Source organism: Stegodyphus dumicola, chromosome 1 (assembly GCF_044657685.1).
Source record: "Stegodyphus dumicola isolate Sdum_Otavi_A_Nest chromosome 1, ASM4465768v1".
NCBI classification, from domain to species: Eukaryota; Metazoa; Arthropoda; class Arachnida; order Araneae; family Eresidae; genus Stegodyphus; species Stegodyphus dumicola.
The window spans coordinates 220,623,134-220,646,270 of NC_140768.1; the positions used below are offsets into that span (position 1 = coordinate 220,623,134).

Genomic DNA, 23,137 nt, shown 5'->3' on the forward strand with positions numbered 1-23,137 from the left:
ATGAGTGATCTGTTAAAGCAAACAAAAGAAGTAATATCCTTTTCTTTTTATGTCTAGCCTACATGCATCTTTATAAATTAGTTTAAGATGAAATGAGAGACCACTAAATAAAAATTTCAATGTTTGTTTTGATAAGGCATTGGAGAAAGGATTTATAACCTTATTTGCGTAAAAGGATGAAAAATGCTTTTTAATGATGAATAAATGCGTTAATGGCCGTTAAAATATTAAAACAGTTACAAGGTTATTAATGATTCATTTTTGATAAAAAGTTCTATAAAATATGAAAAACAATACTCGTTGCTTTATCTTGAACTATTGTTGCTTTTTGCTTATATATTCAATTTTCTGATTTTAAAGAGTCCAAAAATTCAGTAATGAGATTAGTATGACATTAGTAAAACTATAGCATTAAAGACTATTCAACCCAATAACATCAGAGAAAATATAACAATAAAAACTGTTCAATATTTCATCTAGAATCCAAGATCATATGAGCTCAGAGCATTTACAGAACTTTCGCAATAAACTTTTGAAGAATTTCAGAGACTCAGATAACTACTATGATGATACTGAAATAGTTACACTGTGTGCTAGCAGAAAGAACATTTAAATCCATTTTTTATAGTTTGTTTCATTTTATAGAGCTGAAATTTCGTATTAAAATCGGAAGGCTGAACAGCGAGGTGTAAAGCTTCCGTCTAACAATTAAACAATGGTTAAAATTGAAAAGGAAAAAAAAAGTGGAACTCTTTTAATCATACCCCTCGTTCGCAAGATTTGTGATATAATGCCTATTTTTTTGGTTAAACTGAAATTCATTCTTTGTTTGTTTTGGTTTAGTTGATTATCGCAAAGCCCACTAGGCTATTTGCTTAAAGGGAGGGAGGTCATTCCAATGGAAACTGTCTCGTATGTACGTTACACATTTTTGATAAAAACCACGAAAACGCCCATGCAGCTAGCCCGCTCGCGTGGAATCGAACACAGGTTGGAACACACACTACCAGTGTTCAGGAAATTCTTTCTTATACGATTTTCAGAGCACTCCTGAAATTAAGAAAAAGCGTAACAAAAGAACTAAACAATATTTCGGAGACAGACTTCCGCGAAAGATCCGAAAGTGATATGTAAATGTGCCAAGAGATGCAAGGCATTGGAAGAAATGTACGTAACAATCTAAACAGTAATCAAGGTTTTTTTCCCCTTGAAATTCGATTATGCAGTAAAATTAGTCCTAAAACTTTATAGATGTGTTGCGTCTGTGCGCGTGAGAGAGGCATGTTGCGTGGGATCATGAATATGCGTGTATGTGCCCATCTGCATTGCACTTAGTTACCGAAAAGAAAATACAAAATTTTAAACGATAACATTTTTTGTAAAGAAAAATTCTTTCTATCCAATTTCGTATTCACTTTATTATCTGCCATTTTGAGATGTGTATCACGTGATAAGAAAAGATTTAATCCGGGTAGTGAAAACAGCAAACTCTTGCGAAGCCCGATAAGTGAACATTTCCTGCTTTTTCCTTTCAGAAAGAAGTGCATCTACCCAGCTGCATTCTCATCCATTTTTTTGCACGAATCACTGCCTGATAAGGCGGTAGACATCTTCAAATTGTCTTCGGTGCCTTAAGGTCAAGGAGTACTATCTTGGATTACGGTTCATTAATGATTCCGCTGAACAACTGATTGGCTTTACTATCATTCCTTCTTCCTGTGGATTCTCGACTAAGTGTGTGGTGACGAGGAATACTGATTAACAGGTAAGTACTACTTGTTTAAACTTCCTAGATGATAGGAAGCGTTTCATAGCATCCTGCTCTAAATATACTTTCTTTTTAAATATTCAGACTATATTTAACAGTCAAATTTACTTTCATGTCTTACGTCTTTACTTTGAAATTGTTATAAATGAAATTATCGTAAAGTATGTGACAACTCTTAGATGTGTGATTTAGGAGATTTATGTATGTTGTACAGGAAGTGGACATCATTTGAACTTTCAATGTTTGTTTCAATTGTAATTAAATTACATGAATATATTTCTTTATTGTATATAAGAATTACTCCTTAAAGTAGTTTCTAATATTAAGAAGCGTTTATTAGGATGGTATTAATATTTACTGTTTTTCTTTAATTTATTGTTTTTTAAAACTCATTCCTATTTTAGCCTTTGAGTTCTTACTCGAAGACAGAATATTACATTACAATACATGATCTCTTTCTATTAAAGCTGCATATTATTAATATGCAGCTTTAATAGAAAGATATCATGCATTGTAAAAGTCTAAGAAGAAAATTTACAATGAATATAATATGAATTTCCAAGAACTTCCAAGAATAAACCAGTTTAATCAATGTTACTAAAAATGAAGAAAATAAAAAATACAGTTTTGCATACATCGTCGAAAATCATTGCCGCAGAAATAAACTGTAGCTAGGTGCTACAGTTTATTTCTGCGGCTATAAATTTCAGTTTATCAACATTTTCGAGCAATGGAATCTTTAACATTTTAGGTATAATCAAACGAAAAGCTTTGTACTTGCACTTTGTATCTTAAACATTTGATTGTTATGCAGTATGAAAAAAGAAAAAGTGTTTTCCTATGCTTTTCTTTCTTTTATGTTTCGCACCTTAATCGGTAGATTTTTTTTATTATAATTTTAAGAATGTAGCGAAATATATTGCATGTATGCAAACACAGTGGAAAAAATGTCCACTGTATTTTGCATATAAATAAAATACAGTGTAAAAAAATCTGGAAAAAATATGTGTGCGCTTATGATTATGTGTGAAGTCTAATAGTTATTTTTAATTTTGAATTCCTTTCCTTTAAATTCTTGTTTTCCACCTGCAACAACACCCTGCCAGAATGAAATTTTAGTGTCGCGTTATGTAAAAGAAAAAGAACCAGTATTTAACGAAAAGTTCAACCAGTTCCGTAGAATAGCTCAGAAGTTCTCAGTACAGCGTGTTCTGCCTTCGGGCTACGTCGCAGCCATAAGCCTGTCTTACCACGTACGGTTGTAGTCTAACGTGGCTGTTAGTATTCTTCGGAGAGGTGTAATCCCGGACCAACTCGGTTAGTTATCTTTATCGGTTAGTTATCGAGCCTGAAAGGCCCGAGGGGGCTGTCTGTTAGTATTTCTTGGAGTGAATAAAAGGGTATTTTAACCCTTCTTTCTCTTGAAGGAATGAAGATGGTGTCAAAATTCTTAAATCTGGTTCTTCTGATACGTATGTCAAACATATATTGTTTATAATTGATTCACACTCCCGAGAGTCAAGAATTCTTCGTAAGTCAGAGATGAACGTCCTAAGGTTTTTCTGAGGAGATCTTTTAAGTATTCCGATTAGTCTTTCCCAAAATCCTCCCCACCATGGGGCAGATGGTGGGCTTCCATTTGATTTGAATAACTTCAAATTCTCTTTGAAGTTTTGTCCAATCAAGCTGTTTTAAGGAGGAGTTTAAGCCTGTGAAATTAGTTCCATTTTGAGTATAGAAGGGATATTCTACCTATTCTCGCGATAAATCTTCGCAATCCTTGAATGAAAGCATTTGTACTAAGAGAAGGTATTAGTTCTAAGTGGACAGTCCTATATACAGCACGGGAGAAGAGGACAATCCAAACTTTTTCATTTGACTTAGTTATTAAATGTCCGGTCAAGTCCACACCGCACACTTCAAACAAAGCTGATAATGTAGTGCGATCTGGAGGCAAATGGGGAAATGGCAATTCAAGATTCTTCGTTTTTCGTCTTTTACAGGTGACACAGTCTTTAATGATGGAGCGAATAGTTTTCCGACCCTTTATGATCCAAAATCTCTCTCGTAAACTTGTTAGAAGAATGGATGTTCCTGCATGTTTGTTGACTACGTGTTCTTGTTCAATTAGTCGCTTAACTATTAAAAACTACAGTTCCCATCACAGTCTCGCGATAAACCGAGGCGTTGCTACACTTTTTCAAAGTATTAGCTGAGGTAATTAATTTACTTACCATAAGTGGCACAACATTCCCCCCCACTTGAGTTTTAGAACCTTTGGGAGAAAACTTAACAAAATATAAACATGAAGAAAATAAAAATGTAAACTTTCTAAAATACCTGAAATATTCAAAATATAAAATGTCTATTTCAAGTTAATGTTCACATTATTCGAATGTTCGGTAACTTCTAATGGGTACAGCCTTTGAATAGGTCTGAGTAAAGACCTATTCAATTCCTTTACAAGTTTTCAGTTTCACTAGTCTTGTACGCCCGTCTGTCCCAGGAAAGAGTTCAATCACCCTTGCTAATAACCAGTGAATTCGTTTTTTATCCTCTCTACCAATCAAGACGATGTCTCCAAGTTTAAATTGGTCCAGTTTTTTTAGGAATTGATGAACGCAAAAATCCCAAATACTCTTTGAAATCTTTCTTTCAATGAATGATTAGAACAGTAGTTAGCCCCACGTTGGGCACCAAAAATGTCGGTTACTTTAGACTAAGGATACTCATTAAATCAGATTAATGAGATGGCTCGCTTGAATTAACAGACAAGAAGTTTCTTTAGAGACATAAACATTTTGTTTCAATTATTTTACAACAAATCGCTTCATTACAAACTCATTTCTTTTCAAAAATTTTTAAAAACTACTGTTCTAATAACAGTCTCACGATAAACCGAGGCGTTGCTACTCTTTTTCAAACAAAGTATTAACTGAGGTAATTTACTTGCCATAAGTGGCGCAACACCATCTTTGGACTTATATTTTATAGGTGTAAGAAGACCAGCGAATAGCGACTAGACACTTCCTTAAAGTTCTAGTAGCCAAGGACACGTAAATTAACTATAACCTTATAGCCTACTTCTCATAACTAAAACATTTTAAAACATTAAATAAAAAAAGGCAAATTTAATTTGTTTTTTCTCTCTATCTCAGTCTTTTCATTAAGTTAAGAAAAAAAAGCACTCATGTACGAAATTTATTTTAGGGGCGGTAAGTAGTCATAGCCTTCCATAATTCAGCTGGTAGAGCAGTGTTGACCAAGAGGTCTCAGATTCGAGTTCTTGTTGAAAAGTATGTTTTTTGTGATGGCATCGCTACTTTAAGTAATAAAGAGATAGAAAAGATTAAAAAGTATGATTGCCTTAAGTAATAATATGAAGAAATAGTGAGCAGACCGAAAGTGAGCTGGAATGTATCTTGTCTCAAATGAAAGAAAAGCGGATAAGAAGATTTGGTTCATGAAGTTACACTGGATTTTGATTCAAAACTTGGATGTCTTACTCATCTGGGATTCTCTTTTATTTGCTTTAGAAACAAATGCATACATCCTTATTGTCAAAAGCCCTATCTTGAGCAAACTTTAATTAAATATTATGTCACAAGAAAGCGTTAAAAAATTTAAAAAGGAATGTTAAAATTAAAGAAATTTATTTTAATATATAAATAATAATTTTAAATATGATTTACTTATATTAATATATCTGACATTTAAAAATGGTCAGAAATTTTGAGAATGTGTAATACATAAGTTTTATTTATAATTAAAATAAATTCCTGTTAAGCTCAATTTAGCCTCAGTATTTTTGGGGGAAATATTACTAATAGAAATAAAAGTAATAATACTCTAAACTGTATTTTAATTATTTAACAAAATATGCCTCATTTTGTTTATTTCAGTAAGACAAATTGCTTAAACTTATGTAATCCGTACATTTATTATTTTTTCAACGGTAAAATGGTTGATAACAATGTACGTTTTTAAATAATAAGGCTGTATATTTTATTTATTTCACTCTAAAATTGATTTTCAAGCATTTCGTTTGGGGGACGGATATTCAGCAACAATATGCAATATAAAATATTTCTTATTATTTCGATACATAAAATACTTAATTTAAAAAATATTTATTTTGTTAAAAACTAAAACTGATTGATTAGCTTCTAAGAATTCAAAGTCAAAAATTACAAAGCTTCGTGTTAATGGTTTTAATAGTACGGAAATGCAGTAATATATTCAACTCGTAAAATAGTAAAAAAAAAAAACATTTTCCTTTAACATGTTTTAAGAATTAGCTTTTATCTAACTTTACAGAGTCCATCGATGCATTACAATAAAAGCTATTTTACCCGAGAAATCTTTATCAGCCAAACTTTTTTGAATGTCTTCTAACAAAGAATTCGTGTATTACAATGTAAATCTTTTAAAATGGATTTCTCAAGTTAGTATACAGCGCAAGTGAAGCAGAAAGCCAGCTATTGCATATGGAAGTAATAAATTGAAGGCAAATGACTAATAAATTACGAAAAATGTGTATTGAATGCTCGTAATATGAAAATTTATTGCTAAAAAGCTTTTTTTAAATTTTATTGGACGAGTCAGAAAATTGTATCGAGCCTATACATAATAGTCAATGTAAGAGTCGTTATCATTTTAAAAAACAAGAACGTTTTAATGAAATAAGTTCTAAATGAGAGAAAATATTTTACATTTTTTCCATCAGGAAGCTTTTATTTACTTTGAATTCAGTGTTAACTGTTTGAGCAATGAGCGACAGACGTAAAGATAACTTTTCCATGCATCGTTTGCTTTACTCATATCAGCAGTTCTCAAAGATGCAAAGTTGTGTACACCTAATCTTACAACTTCTGTTTTCTCCCTTTTCTTGGAGCTCAAAACTTCTGTCCGTTTGATGAAAAGCTTAAGAGCAAAATTTCATCAGGTTTTCAAGAAGAATCTGGATTATGTCTCCTATTCAGGTTCTTGAACTTTTGATCTTGGTTATATTTAAAGCGGGGACTAAACTATAACCTTCTGAAATTTCAAATCGCCTTAATTACGATACAGTATTTTGAAGCTAAAAAACGCGTACTGCGCTGTGTGATGTATTGTGATTTCGGGTAGGTATGAAGGTTCCCAAATTGTATCAATACTTAAGCCAAGAGGCTTAAGTACCGATACAATTTGGATTCACTATATTTCTGTGGCGTTCCGACAGATACTTCAACTTCTATTGAGATGGCGCCACGTGTAAAATCCAGTTCTTAATCGGAGCAGCAAAGCGACATCTTTACTCACTTAGACTTCTCGTCACACAACTGTACGCGAAGGTAGCATGAACTGTGTTCCGAGCTCTGTGTTGATCTCTGCAATGTAATTTAAATTGTAATTTAGTACTTAATATATTCTTTTGTTATAGGAGATTGTCTACTCTTATTTTCTTTAATTATATCATGCATTAAGCACACACGACCACCAAAAGTGGTGACCTTTTGACTGAGCACGCTACGGACAATGGATTTTCAACGACCCTAAGCCACGTGCATCCAAGGCATTCTGAAGAACTGACTAAAAATAACAACGAATATGGACATTAAACGTATGCTACAACGTACCCCTTCAATTATTTCTAGATGTATTGATATATATTGCTTGTGTTTTTTCAAAGTCGTGCATATCATCGCAAGGAGCTTCAGCAAATCATCAATGTGATCTGTTCCGTTCCACTGACTTCGCCAGTCATGCAATAATTCTTCGATCATTCAACGACAAATGTGCTACAACAGTGATTTTCGCTAAATGTGCTACATTAGTAATTTTTCTGCAACGTGCTACGGCAAAATTCTTCCCTCAGTGTTCGAAAGTAGTGAATTTCTTTCCCACGTGCTACAGGAGTGATTTCCTTTTTCCTTCGAAAGTGCCTTAGCAGTGTGAAGTGGTGATTTTGTGTGTGCGCAATACAAAATGAACGCATCATTTTTTTTTCTCAAATAAGGGTTTCTTTTCAAATGCATTTCGGTAAAATATTATTTGTGTGTGTAATTGCTGACCCTGTATTATTTGTGTGTGTATCATTACGTAAATTTTTTATGCATGGTTAAAATATTTATTGTTATGGCAAAATATCAATAGTGTATCATCTTGCTACAATATTTGTGCTGTTAAGTGTTTATTAATTAAAGTGAAAATTATCTATCAGTATGCCCGACGATATTCCACCAGAGCCACAAATCACACGCGTTGCGGTGAAGCCACCGCCCTTCTGGAAAAATAATCCTTCATTGTGGTTCGCTCAGATCGAAGCACAATTTTCTATCGCTCGCATTAGTGAGGATTCTACAAAATTCAACCACGTAGTTGCAGCAATTGAGTCTGATATTCTGAATTCAGTGCATGACTTAATTCTCAAACCACCTGATTGTGATAAATACTCCAAACTGAAACAGCGGCTCATTGAAATCTATTCAGAAAGTGAATCTTCAAAAATACGTACTTTACTACAAGGACTTGAACTTGGAGATCAGCGACCTTCATACTTGCTGTCACGAATGCGTGATCTGGCAGAAAGCCATTTTAGTGCCGACTTGTTGAAGTCACTATGGCTTTCGCGTCTCCCTAATAACATACAAATAATTCTCGCTGCTTCCAATGAAGATCTAACCCGTTTAGCAGCAATGGCTGACAAAATTAATGAACTTGTTACTCCAGCTTATGTCAGTGCTGCTAATGCTGCACCTTCCAGTTCATCCCTCGAACAAAAAGTGGCTGAATTGACCAAAAAAGTATCTGAACTCTCTACAAGTCTTCATGCTTCACGGAGATACAATCGATCAAATCAGGGCCCACGTAATAAATTTCGTGCCCGAAGCAGGAGTCAATCTCGTCATAATACTAGAACGCAGTACAAAGAACCCACAAGTGGCATATGTTTTTATCATATGAATTTTGGCTCGCAAGTGTGCCCCTCCATGCACTTTTGTACAAGCGGGAAACTAAATGGGCGGTCTTCTGCTGGCCAACAGAATGTCCGCCACATCGACAGAATAGTACTGGCTGATCGTTCAACTCAGTTATGTTTTCTAGTAGATACTGGAGCTGACATATCAGTGCTCCCGAGAACTAAAACAAATGCTCACCAACTTAATAAACTTGTACTGTATGCAGCCAATGGTACCCAAATTGCAACCTACGGCACCAAACTATTGACACTTGATTTAAACTTGCGCCGGACTTTCAACTGGCCTTTTATTATTGCGGATGTAACTCAAGCAATTATTGGTGTCGACTTCTTGACACATTTCCACCTTCTAGTGGATGTCAAGAATAATTGCTTAATTGATGCTACAACTCAGCTGACATCACAGGGCCAAGCTTCTCACGTATCAAACGTACCTACCAACATAAGTGTTTTATCGGGCAGCACACGGTTTCATCGGTTATTAGCAGAATTCCCTGACATTTTAAACCCATCCAAATCAGGGCAGCATACTCATCAGCCAGAAGTGTATCATCACATTGAAACACATGGCCCACCTGTATTTTCCAAGCCTCGTCGTCTTTCTCCAGAGATGCTAAAAGCTGCTCGCAAAGAATTTGAATTCATGCTAGCACAGGGAACCATTCGCCCATCTAAAAGTCCATGGGCCAGTCCACTTCACATGGTTAAAAAGTCTAATGGTGACTGGCGGCCTTGTGGAGATTATCGTCGACTTAATGCCATCACAGTCCCTGACAGATATCCAGTCCCACATATCCAAGACTGTACCCATCTTTTTCATGGAACAAACATATTTTCTACCCTCGATCTTGCCAGAGCATATCATCAGATCCCAGTGCATGCTGAAGATGTGCCCAAGACCGCAGTGACTACACCATTTGGTCTCTTTGAGTACTTATATATGCCATTTGGCCTTCGCAATGCTGGCCAAACATTTCAGCGTTTCATACACCGAGTACTGTCTGGTCTCGATTTCTGCATCCCATATTTTGATGATATCCTGGTTGCATCTACAGATGCGGAAGAACATTTTCAACATCTGCGTCAGATTTTCACTCGCCTTAAAGATCATGGATTAAAACTAAATCCATCCAAATGTGTACTTGGTCAACCCTCAGTTTCCTTTCTTGGATGTCTTATCACCCAGAACGGAGTTAAACCTTTACCGGAAAGAGTCAAAGCAATTAACGACCTACCTCAGCCCAAAACCATCTCTGAACTGAAGCATTTTCTAGCAATGTTAAATTTCTACCGACGCTTTCTGCCAAATGCCGCAAAAACACAAGCCTGCCTACATGAGTTTCTGAAGAATAGCAAAAAAAAAAAAAAAAAAAAAAAAAAAAAAAAAGATCAACGAGCTGTCCCTTGGACTGAATCTGCATCTGCAGCATTCGTGCAATGCAAACACGATCTGGCAAATGCAGCCACACTTTCTTATCACTCACCTAGTGATCAGCTCTCTATAATGGTAGATGCATCTGACACGGCCATAGGAGCAGTGCTTCAAGCCCATACCACTAAAGGACTTTCCCCAATGGCATTCTTCTCCAGAAAACTTACTACTGCAGAAAGGAAATACAGCACATATGACAGAGAGCTACTTGCTGTGTACTGTGCTGTTAAATACTTCCGGCACAACTTGGAAGGACACGATTTCATCATTTTCACCGATCATCGACCATTAACCTTCACTTTTAGAAAAAACTCTGACTCATGTTCTCCTCGTCAGCTTCGACATCTGGATTTCATCGCCCAGTTTAGTACAGATATCAGATATGTCTCAGGTACTGATAATTGTGTCGCTGATGCCTTGTCTCGGGTAAACAATATCAACCTCACTACCCCAGATTTCTCTGAAATTGCAAAAGCTCAATTGTATGATGAGGAACTCAAGAACCTAATCTCAAATCCACAAACCTCCCTTCAGTTACAACCGCTGCACATTGATCCAACGCTTAAAATTTACTGTGACATAAAGAACAATAGAATACGTCCCTATATTCCAGTCAATTTTAGACGTGAAGTGTTTAATGCCTTGCACAATTTGGCACATCCTGGAATCCGTGCCACCAAAAAGCTGATCGCAGACAGATTTGTCTGACCAGCGATGAATCAAGACATCACAGAATGGACTCGTTCATGTATTAGATGTCAACGGTGTAAAGTATCCCGTCACACTCACAGTCCCATTCAACAATTTAACCTTCCAGCAAGACGCTTTGATCATTTACACTTAGACTTGGTTGGCCCATTGCCTCCTTCAAATGGTTACACTTACCTCCTCACTTGTATTGATCGGTACACAAGATGGCCTGAAGCCATTCCTATTGAAAATATATCCGCTGAAACTGTAGCTCGAGCATTCATCTCCCAGTGGCTTTCAAGATTTGGCATGCCCACCACCATCACTACTGACCAAGGCCGACAATTTCAATGTCACTTGTTCGCATCCCTCACCTCTCTTCTTGGCATTCGCCATATTCGCACAACACCATACCATCTATCTGGAAATGGGATGGTGGAACGCTTTCACCGATCTCTCAAACAAGGTCTGAAGTGCCACAGTAGCACACACTGGACAGAAGCCTTACCCCTAGTCTTACTTGGTCTTCGCACAGCATTCAAAGAAGACATTGGTAGCACTTGTGCTGAAATGTTATATGGTGCAACCCTCCGTCTGCCAGGTGAATTCTTTCACCCAGAATCTACTCCAGTTATCGACCCTCCAACATTCCTTCAACGTTTACGTGAGACCATGAGCAATATCTCGCCAACCCCAGCATCTTCGCATAACCAGCCAAGCTATTTTGTACATCCTGCGCTTGAGACATCTTCGCACGTATTCGTGCGCAACGATGCAATTAAGCCAACTTTAACACCTTCATATGATGGTCCATTCAAAGTTGTCAAACGAACACCGAAACATTTCACCATCATCTGCAATGGCAAACAATCCGTGATTGGAATCGATCGTCTCAAACCAGCATTTCTAATGCAAGATCCAACAATTTCCTCATCAACATCACTCCCGGAAGAAAGCTTACATCCCGTTAAAGAGCAACCTAAAACTACCAGATCTGGAAGAAAGGTTAAATTTAACCCAAAGTACTTATAACGTACCGATGGTACTTGGGGGGGAGTACTGTGGCGTTCCGACAGATACTTCAACTTCTATTCATGAGATGGCGCCACGTGTAAAATCCAGTTCTTAATCGGAGCAGCAAAGCGACATCTTTACTCACTTAGACTTCTCGTCACACAACTGTACGCGAAGGTAGCATGAACTGTGTTCCGAGCTCTGTGTTGATCTCTGCAATGTAATTTAAATTGTAATTTAGTACTTAATATATTCTTTTGTTATAGGAGATTGTCTACTCTTATTTTCTTTAATTATATCATGCATTAAGCACACACGACCACCAAATTTCCACCAAATCGTCAAGACGGGGTTTAAAAGGTTTAAGCGTGAAAATTACAATTTTAATAATGAGATATATTTTGGACGGTTAATTCAAGTGAAGGATTAGCCTTTGTACATGGAAGTATCTAATTCAAACCTGAGTACTCATGAAATGATAAACCTTGGCTGTAGCTATTCAGCTACGACATGATCAGAGTACCATAAGAAAAATGCTAAAGTTATTTCTTGTGTCTTTCATTAACTGTAGCAGTGTGATCTTGACTAACGGTTTAAAGTTTTAAATAATTTTGTTACTGTTCTGTAACATCATTGATACTCTGGAGTTTCACCAGATGCTGTGTGGGAATGTCATTTGTAAGCACCGAACGTAGACAGACGATGATGCTATTCTAAAACTTGGATTACATCATAGAAAGCTCGTGCTGGTTGCTGATAGACGTTCATGATTTAAAATTTGCATGATTTTGTTACCATTCTATAATATCAATGATATTTTGGAGATTTCACCAGGTGCTGTGTAAGAAATTGGTACATAAGCGCCGACGCGGGTAGACCATGATGCTTATTCTAGAACATGGATTATATTACGGAAACCTGGTTTTGATCGCTGACAGATATTCACGATTTCAAATTTGCATGATTTTGTTATCGTTCTACATCATTGATACTCTGGAGATTCAGGAGGTGCTAAGTGGGAATGTCCTATCTGAGTGCCGATGTTGGTTGTTCATGACGCTATTCTAGAACTTGGATTACTAACCTGTTAAATAATATTATTTTTGCAATTTTTATGCTGTGCCTTAAAACGTGCATTACAAAATTCAAAATAAATTTAAACGCGTTTCTAATTAGCTTATTTTCATAAGTTTAATCAAATATCTGTGTGGTACAGCTATTCTAGATTTCAAATGAGAGGAAGAGAAGATATATTATATATTCAAATTATATTCAGAAAAATTACAGAATTCCATCCTTTATTAGTTATATAATAGAGTTTTGAGATCTGAAACTTGGTATTTATAAAAAAGTAAAACGCAGGGAACACAATGTTATTCTCGGCTGGTTGTCCCCTATATTCTTAACGATTCTTAATGATTCAAATTGCAGTTCAACTCTGCTTTAAATCAATATTTTAAAATCCATCTCTGTTTCAGATAATTATCAGTTACTGACGCTACGAATCGCAAAATCTCATATTGCCTAGGCACTAATCAGTAATTTACCAATGCCTTGTATCTACTTTAAGCTTCATTTTCTATTTCGGATTATTAGAAATTTATCATATTATTAGTAAAAATGTTAATTTAGATCTTTCTTGAAGCCCACTGCAGCTTTATATGTGCATGAGATTTGAAACTTTTGCTATAAATTGCTGTGTTTTTACCTGTGCGTGAGTTAACAAATTATATTTGTTCATTTGCTAAGCAATTTCCTTCTTGCTGCAATCCATTTCGGTTCAGTTATCAGATTACTAGTTAAAAAACCTAATTTTGATTTTTTTCATTGAACATTTCGAAGAATCCTGTAATTTTAGCTTGCGTGAAAATAAATAATTTTAGAGTAAAATGCTGTAGCCTGCTCGAGCGTTAGCAGATTATATCTGCACGTTTGCTAAGCATTTCCTTTTTACTACAATCAGATTCAATCCTTGTATGTTGCAAGGGCTTTGTGAACATTCAAGGAAATTTCAGTCTAAGTGAAATTCAACTTCCTTGAGGTGTGTTTGGATAGCATTCGTCATATAAATCACAATCATTCGAAAAATGTTTAGTTACGTAAGACAAAAGATAAATGCTGCAATTTTGTAAGCATTGTTGTTAAATAAGAAAAAACAGAATAGAGATGAAACTTGTTTTACCGAAATATTAAGCAAATAAATGAATTTTAGTACTCGATGATATCTCATAGCAAAGAAAGATAAACGCATCTACTCAGATATTAAGCACATGATATGACATAAAATACTGCGGTTGTAAGTAGGAGTGCCACCTAAAGTTATTGCTTCAGAACTGATCCGCAGTACAATTTGCAATCGAGGAAGTTAAGTTTTCTTTTATGCATTACTTTTGACCTTCATTTCTTGCATTTGAATCATTTAAAAGTTTCATTAAAACAGAAATTTACTTTTGCGCATTGCTTTATGCAGATGAAAATGCTACGCGATTTTAGTAAAATTTTAATAATTTTAAGCACATCAAACAAATCTTGTATTTATGCATACCTTGGGGTTTATATACGTTAATATATATACTATTTACGTGGATGTTTATAAAGGTGAGCCAGAAATATGGCTGAATGTTTGAAAAAGGCTCAAAGTGTTACTGTACACTGTAAAGGGAAATGGCGAATGGTCTATTAAATCTGAAACATTGTTTTTCTCATTTTGAATAAGAATCACGAGCCCGAGCTCATATCTACAGTTGCAGTACGGGCGATTGCTATCAGATTCGATTTATGCGATTACAGCAAAGCCTCGAGGGCTATCTGCCTAAAGTAAGGGATGCCTTCGTGGAGGGTTTTTTTCAAGGGAAACTGGCTCGTATACACATTACACATGAGGAAAAACACGAAAACGCCCATGCAGCAAACGCGCTCGCGGGATTCGAGCCTTGGAACGAACAACCAGTATTCAGCGACTTAACAGCTCGGCTGGCTGGTGGGCGACTGCATATCAGAATGATTATGAGGCCGTAAAACTGCACACATAGGATTTTAGTTCAGTATTTGAGTTGCACACTGCGAGAAAATGCAGTAACCAGTTGCTTTCAACGGAAACAGCCAGAAAGAACAACAATCTGAAAAGACTCGCAATTGCCATAATGCAATAATATAAAGATTTGTGGGAACGGCGAGTAGCGTGAGACAATAAATTACGTCTGGTTAACAGACCCATGCAAAAATACTTTTCACATGAGGCAAACAGGTAAATAAATAATTATATTCAGCAAAATTAACTATATTAAATCATACCCAAACTATTATAATATTTGTAATTATAACTTTATGTATTCAAAGCATTAATATGTGCAGTAATTTATAAATTTTAGATGAAAATGTTGAAAATACTTTTTAGTGAATAGCAAGTAACATTTAAGTAATATAAAAAGTATAGCATTAACCATTCAAGCTTTCAATGAAGTAAAATCAACAATATTTTTTTTTTTCAAAATGTACCTAATAATATAATTAATGTTTTGTGGAGGAAAGAGTAAAATCGGAAAGTCCTTTTGCGCCCAAATAAGATTTTGTGTATTTTTTACTTCCTTGTACGAAGAAAAGGAAGCATTGTAATCACGAAAAATTTCGGGTGTCATATTTCAACGAAAGTATCCATTTGGAACGCTCTCAAATCCATTTGAAAGTTTTTTTTTTTTTTTTTTTTTTTTATGCATGATATCTGTTTGCACGGACAGAATAGAGGACTCTTTTGTCCCAAGTGGATTACGTAAATCTATTAATTACGTTTTTAGCAAAAATCGTAATTACGTTTTACTAAAATTGTAATTAACCTGTTTTAGCAAAATGATTTGTAAAATGGATTTAAAATGGGTGCAGAAGAGATATTTTTTGGTGACGTCTGCACTTAGGGTGCAGAAGATTATGAGTGCAGAAGGGACCTTTTTTGGTGACGTCTGCATTGCGTATGTATGCATCTCCCATAATTGAAAAACGATTAGCCGTACAATGTTGAAATTTTGTGTGTGGGACTGCTATAACATGTTATGAATTCACTTTTTTGTTGCAATCGGCAACACAAAATATGTACGGGCAGTGACGATAATTACTTTTTTATTGATTACATTTTTAGTTTTAATTCTGCCTTTTTAAAAGTCTCCATTTTCAATTTATTCTTGATTCATGTTGGATGCTTCCATTTTAAAAATTTTTCAAGATTCATGTTGGATATTTCCACTTAAACATTTTTTCAAGATTCATTTTTAAATATGCTTATAAGTTACTTCATCTCAATAGAATTTTCACTATATCTTTATCAAAGGAGATGATATACTAAATAATTCATTAGTAAAAAAATTATTATTTTATCACATTGCAGCTTATGCGGAAGTATTTGGCAATTTTTACGATTAATTAAAATGCTGAATGTTTACCTATATATCTATATATAAGTTTTATATGTATATATATGTACTCTTATCCGGCTCAGTGAGCTCAGGGTTTTGATTCTTATATGTTGGTAAATTTTGTCTTTAAAAAAAAAAAAAAAAAAAAAAAAAGATTGACTTTTATATTCCGGCTAGGGATTTTATGCCTTTAGTTAATCTGCATGCAATACTTGTAGAACTATAAACAATTCAAAACTTTAATTGGCGCTAGGCCTAACAAGGCGCCATTTGTTTACAGTTGAAACTCTTAGTTGATCAGTGAATCAAGCCAGTTGATGCATCAACTTCAGTGTCTTTTTACCCAGTGGAACCAAAGGTGGACTTTCAGTTTTGTTCACGGATTTTTTTCTTGTCTGTTGGCTGAATTGCTTGTTTTTGCTTACAAACTCTAATTTTGACTAATTTAAAATGTTCCTTTGACTGCTTTTAACTATATTTGGTGTTTTAGGTTTTTCTATATTTTACAATTTTTAATTAAGATATTTTGTGTTTCTATGTATTTTTGCCTTGCCGTAAAGTGAGAACTCAAATGATTGAATGAGAAATATATCTCTAATAAAATTCTAGGAATTAAGTTTAAATGAGGTTCAGGATACAATGTGCGTAGTTTAACTGGCCGTGCAAGGAATCATGTGGTGTCCACATCAGGTATTCTTATTTTAAGTTTTCTGAAGCTTCTTTCACTCTAATAATAGTATCTAGCAACCTCAATAATGTTTTGAATCCACTTTCTGAATTCATACATGTTAGATCTAAACATATTTCTGAGTTATCTTTAAAAGACCTGATTTTGCTTTAGCGACCAGAATTATTGCAATAAGATTTGTTTTTAAGACTAGATTTTTTTTTGATGGAAAAGCATTTTTATCATTTTGATATTTAAATGTTAAGTTAGCAGCTGGCCTTTTTTAAATACCTAAACACCCCTACGCTTAGGCAGATAGCCCTCGTGTGTTTTTCCAGACTCAAATAACCTAATCTAACTTAGCCTTTAAAATATCTAAATTCAATGACATTGGTTTTCCACCAGTTAGGAAGCGGATATTAAAAATTATCTCACATAAGTTTCGATATCTTGATTTTAGTTGTGGGATAAAAAGAGATTTATAACTGACTTTTTTTCCTCAACAGAAAATAGCTTTCAAAGAAAACAGGAAAGCGTCGATAATATATAAGGCTTAATATGTATATATATATATATATATATATATATATATACATATACAGGGTGAACACTAAAGTCCGGCAACACCCGTCTGTCAAATGTCAGCAGAACACGATAGATTTTCGAGAGCCCAGTAATGGGTGTTCTTTTTACTGTACATTTCATTTCGCAAAAATCCACCTCATCCGTCCACACTATTACCTGCTAAGAATGTTGGCTGGACCTCTATCTGGTTTATAACGAAATAGCACCATGCGAAACGTCTTTCGACATCCCGTCCAGTAATGCCTGATTAGGTGTTAGTCGGTATAGATGAGTACCTAACTCATTTAGGAATTTCCAAAAGTGAGTTTTTGAGAAGCCACTGTTTTTACTTATCTCTCTTGTGTTGCTGTTTGGATATGGGGGGCCGCATGCGACATCTTCCGGTTACATTTTTCATTCTACCTTAGCTGGTTTGCCGAATCGAAGTCAGCTGATCACGCAGCCTATCTCCCTCAAACGTCTCACAACCTGTACGATGGTTTTGTATGAAGGATGCGGGACTGCAGGAAAACGTTGCCGATCGTGCTTTGGGCTGACATTCACCGTAAGTCGAACCATCTCATAACAATCATTTTTTGAAAATCTCTCCATGACCATGAGCTGAAGCATATAACCACGAGGAAATATCTCTTTTATAGCTGGCTTAGGTGAACAGGTGTAACGTTTCTGACACTTTTTGTATAATGCACAAATTCGCACACCAAGCTCAAGTTTCGTTGAGTTGACGCGTTTTGTGACACGATTGTGCACGATCTGGTGTTGTTTACTCTGTTTCAATCAGTACAAGACAGTCAGTACAAGTATGCACCTCTCGGGGTTTGAACCACAGTCCTCTCGACTGTGAATTACTAGCGACATCACTGTGCCTCGAAATCGGCATGTCTTTTATCCGAAAGATAATATTTTTTCCTTTCGTTCAAGTTTCGTGAAGTCACAGTTTCAGAAATCGCGAAGGAACAAATGTGCATTTTCAGCATTCCGTTTTAAGCATTCATATCCACAAGGTATCTACTCGTACTAAATCGAAGATACTCTACAACTTTGTAAATCACTTTTTCTTCTTATCTCGTATCGTTTTCGAGATAGGGAGGCTAACTCTGCCGTTTTCTCGCAGGTGGCGCTGTAAGCTATCTCATCAAGTAGAGCAAGGATGTCAAACTCGCGGCCCGCGGGTCGCATGCGGCCCACAACAAATATTTTTGCGGCCCGGCCAATATATCGGCAAATAATAATATATAATAATAAAATAACATATCGACGAAGAAAAAAATGAAATGTTTACTGCTAAGTAATTAACGATAATTTATTCAGTGTTGTTAGATTACTCATAGCGAGCTGACACACACACTACTTAAATTACAAATGCGTGTGAGTAGCTTGCGTTCAGCTACCTTCGGGTTTTGGGGGACACGTGCACTCAGAACTTGTACGCATCCCCCCATAGCCGAATGTGGCGAACTCATGGTCTCAGTTTTCCAATCATAGTTTTGTACGACATATTGGTGCATGCATGTGCATGCACTTTGCTTTATTATTAATTATTACTTAATTCATATTGTTACGGATTTCATAGTTATTTATTTATTTAGTTTTTTTTTTATTTAGAATTGTAATTAGATTTGCTTCATGTTGCCTTAGCAACGCAGACGATTTTTGAAAAGACAGCTGCGTTGGAAGGTTAAAAATAGAGCAGCTCGTGCATTTAATACCTAATAAATAAACATCTCGTAATTGCTGTTGCCATCCACAAAAATCCAGATATTTATACATGTTTCCAGTATATTCGAGAAATTAATTATAAAGCTTATAAAAGCCGAGAACAAACAACTCATCTCAGTAGTAGCTGTAGTTCTAGCGAACTGTTTGTTTACTTAATTCTGTGATTGATTTGTAGTGATTTCGCTGTGAGATAGAATTAGTTTCTCTGTTTTGAATTGATTTTTGCTAAACGTTTGACATTTTGTGATATTGTTAGAATATTTTTGAAGAAATATTTCAGCATTTTGATTTATCTCTTGTGGAAAGAATAAATTTTTGTTAACTTTTTAACGTTAACCGTGTTTATTCCAGCCCTTTGTATTCAGTATGTCTATATCAAAACCAAGTGGTAGTAAAATTAAACGAAAAATCGCTGACGAACATAGAATATTCCAAGTAAAATGGGAATTAGAATATTTTTGCTGTGAAATAAAAGATAAAATAATCTGCTTGATATATAATAATACTATTAATGTACCAAAGTTATATAATATTAAACGTCATTACGAACAACACAAATCGAAATATAACAATTACGAAGGATTAATGAGAGAAGAAAAGTTGAAAGAGCTCAAGTTAGGAGTGAAAAAGCAACAGTCCATGTTTAGTGAAGTATTGCAAGAAAGTGAAGCGGCGGTACATGCAAGCTACGTCTTGTCCGAGTTGATAGCTAAACATTCGAAGCCTTTTACTGACGGTGATTTCATCAAGGAATGCCTAATGAAAGCTGGAGAGATTGTTTGTCCTGGAAATGTGAAGGCTTTTCAATCCATTTCATTCTCTCGAAATACAGTTGCGGAAAGAGTTGCTGATTTAGCCGCGAATTTAAGTGATCAGATCAAAGCAAAATCATCTAGTTTCGAAAGTTTCTCCATTGTCTGTGACGAGAGCACGGACATTAGTGGTAAAGCTCAATTAGCAGTGTTTCTTCGTTCTTGTGACAAGAATTTTAACATTTTTGAGGAATTACTGGAACTAATACCGATGCCTGGTACTACCACAGGAGAAGATATATTTACTTGTGTTTTTGGACTTCTGCAGAAATACAATCTACCTTTGGCAAAATTAAATTCTGTAGCTACAGATGGCGCTCCATCAATGACCGGGAAAAACAAGGGCTTCGTAGCATTACTAAGAAAAAAACTTAGTGAAATTCACGGTTCAAACATTCATCATATGCATTGTATTATACATCAAGAAGCTCTATGCACGAAAGTAATAAATATGGAGAATGTTTTGTCATATATTAAAAAAGTTATAAATTTTATAAGATCTCGAGGTTTAAATCAGCGTCAATTCACTGCTTTCTTAAGTGAGTTAGATAGTGAATATTCGGGTTTGTCCTACTGTACCGAGGTACGTTGATTATCTTGCTCCAAGATTCTCAAACAATTCTGGGATTTGAAAGAAGAAATATGTCAGTTTTTAAAAACGAAAAATCAAGACGTAAGTTTGTTTTACGATCCCATATGGATACAAGATTTATCTTTCTTGGTTGATATAACCAAACACTTTACCGATTTAAATTTATCGTTACAAGGCAAAGATCATATCATTACGAACATGGTTGACATAATTAAAGCATTCAAATGTCAACTATTTCTTTGGGAAAAACATCTTAAAAATGAAGATTTGACGCACTTCCCGACGTGCAGCATGAATAAATCAAGTTTAGATGATATTTGTTCGTATCAAAAATACGCAGAAAAATTTGCAAATTTAACAACTGAATTTGAAACGAGGTTTAATGATTTTAGTTCCCTCGAAGACAATTTTTTTTTTGTTTTCTTCGATTTTCTCAATAAGTATTGACTCAGTACCCAGCCATATGCAAATGGAGGTGATCGAGATTCAATGCAACTCAAATTTGAAACCAAAATTCATTGAAGTGGGCGTGCCTGAATTTTACAAATATTTAACAGCCAGGTTTGAAAATACTCGAAAATTCGCATATGAAATTATTTCCTATTGTTTGGTAACACTTATCGGTGCGAGCAGTTATTTTCAGTCATGAAAGGTAATAAGTCTCCTATTAGAAACGTATTAATGATGCTCACCTTGGGTCAGCGTTGAAAGTTATCACTGCAAACAAAATTTCTCCCGAAATAGGAAAGATAATAGCAGAGAAGAGATGTCAAGTATCAGGACGTAAACATTAAATTCTTATTGTTCTTTTCTATATAAATATATATATATGTTTATTATTGTATTATTCGAAATAAATGTACGTTTCTATGAATATTGATTTTTTTTTTTTTTTTTTTTGCGGCCCGCCTAAAGTTAAACCTTGTTTGTTTGGCCCAAGTGTACCTATGAGTTTGACATACCTGAAGAAGAGCATAGCCACTTTTCTAATTTTATAAATATAGCTGCAGTCGTTCGGCAGTTAAACGGGTGGTACCGGACTTTTGTGGGCACCCTGTATATATACTGTATATATGTGTGTGTGTGTGTGTGTGATTAATGGATTTTTCCCTCTGAAAATCTAATTTAATTTAATTCTATGAAAACCTAAAACCTGAGTAACAGGCTAATTAAAAAACTGGAGGTGACCAAAATTCAAACAGAAGGTGAGGATACTTAAGTTTTTATGATATGCAAGTAAAATTTTTATTTGATTTCATTGAGCTTTCAAATATGTCATACTACCTCGACCCATGAAAATAATTTGCGAGAAAATTTAGTCTCCAACAGTCTTTAGTTTATTTTGTTTATGAATGTGAAGTAACATTTTCGTGTTGAAAAACTAAATTAAAAATTATTAAAGGGCCACAGTTATTACAGCCTTAAAAGATCTTATAAAGTAATTCAAATTTAAATTAATAAGGCATTTTTATTTTAAAAATACATAAAATATTGCAATCAACTTTTGAAAAAACATTTATGTCAAAAAATATTGAATAAAAATAAGCATTTTTAAACAAAAGCCAGAAAAAATAACAAAATATGCATATAATATGTAAAAACAAAGTAAAAAATTATATTGAAAATTAAATACTGCAGTTTGATTTTCAACCAGATCTAAGCATTGTTTCTAAGCAACAAGTTTTTATATATCCGCCGTTGATGAAGAAATTGCCGATAGTTTCCAGTTGCATATCATCAGTTGATGATTGCTTTATGTAATATTGACTTTTGAAATTATTTGCGAAAGATACAGGAGTCGTTTACTAAGTTTTAAGCTTTGTTAAACTTGCGCAAGATACTTGGCAAGATAAATATCTAAAATTACTCCATCAGTTTTTCTTTATACTTCTTGCTTTTAGTGATTTGATTATGCTACGGAAGTTAAGCATCCAATTCCTGCGCAGCTATTCCTTAAGCATTTGATTTCAGCAGATAAAACTGTTTTGCCACAGTCTTCAAAGTATTTCTGAAAGCATTCTTTAAGTCACCATAGCCGCTAAAACAGGAATTATACAAAAATTGCTTCATTCTAAAAATAAAAATGGCATGTTGGGATTTCGTCGAATGCATATGGTAGATGTAGGAGAAAAGAAATCGGAACTCCTGGGAGGAAAAATGGATAGCAACTTGGTTTCAATGAGTTAAGATTTCGTCAACGTTAATCAAATCGAACACTAATGAGTTAGGTAATGGAACAATTATTAATATAAATTAACAACGGGCTTATGAGAAACGAAAAGGACAACTGAAGAACTAAAATATCTGATCTGGTCACCACGTGGGTCCCTTGTATGGCTTATTAAAGTATACACATTCTATTTGCTGTACTTCATTTAAACTTATTTTTATTATTAAACTTATTTATTTTATAATTCTTTATTTTTATTATTTTAACTTAAATAACCGACCCTTCAAACTAACTGAAAATGATATCAAAAACTGTAAATTT

General features: G+C 34.7%; 1 protein-coding gene across 3 annotated transcripts in view; it reads left to right on the plus strand.

Moving 5' to 3' along the window:
• Window positions 1–1,358: 1,358 nt before the first annotated feature.
• Window positions 1,359–23,137, plus strand: part of LOC118199145 (polyamine-transporting ATPase 13A3-like) — a 173,608-nt gene continuing 151,829 nt past the window's right edge. For all 3 annotated transcript variants that reach the window (XM_085825867.1, XM_085825863.1, XM_085825856.1), the window contains exon 1: window positions 1,359–1,765. The gene's annotated coding sequence lies outside the window, so the exon portion shown is untranslated. The remainder of the gene's footprint in view (window positions 1,766–23,137) is intronic.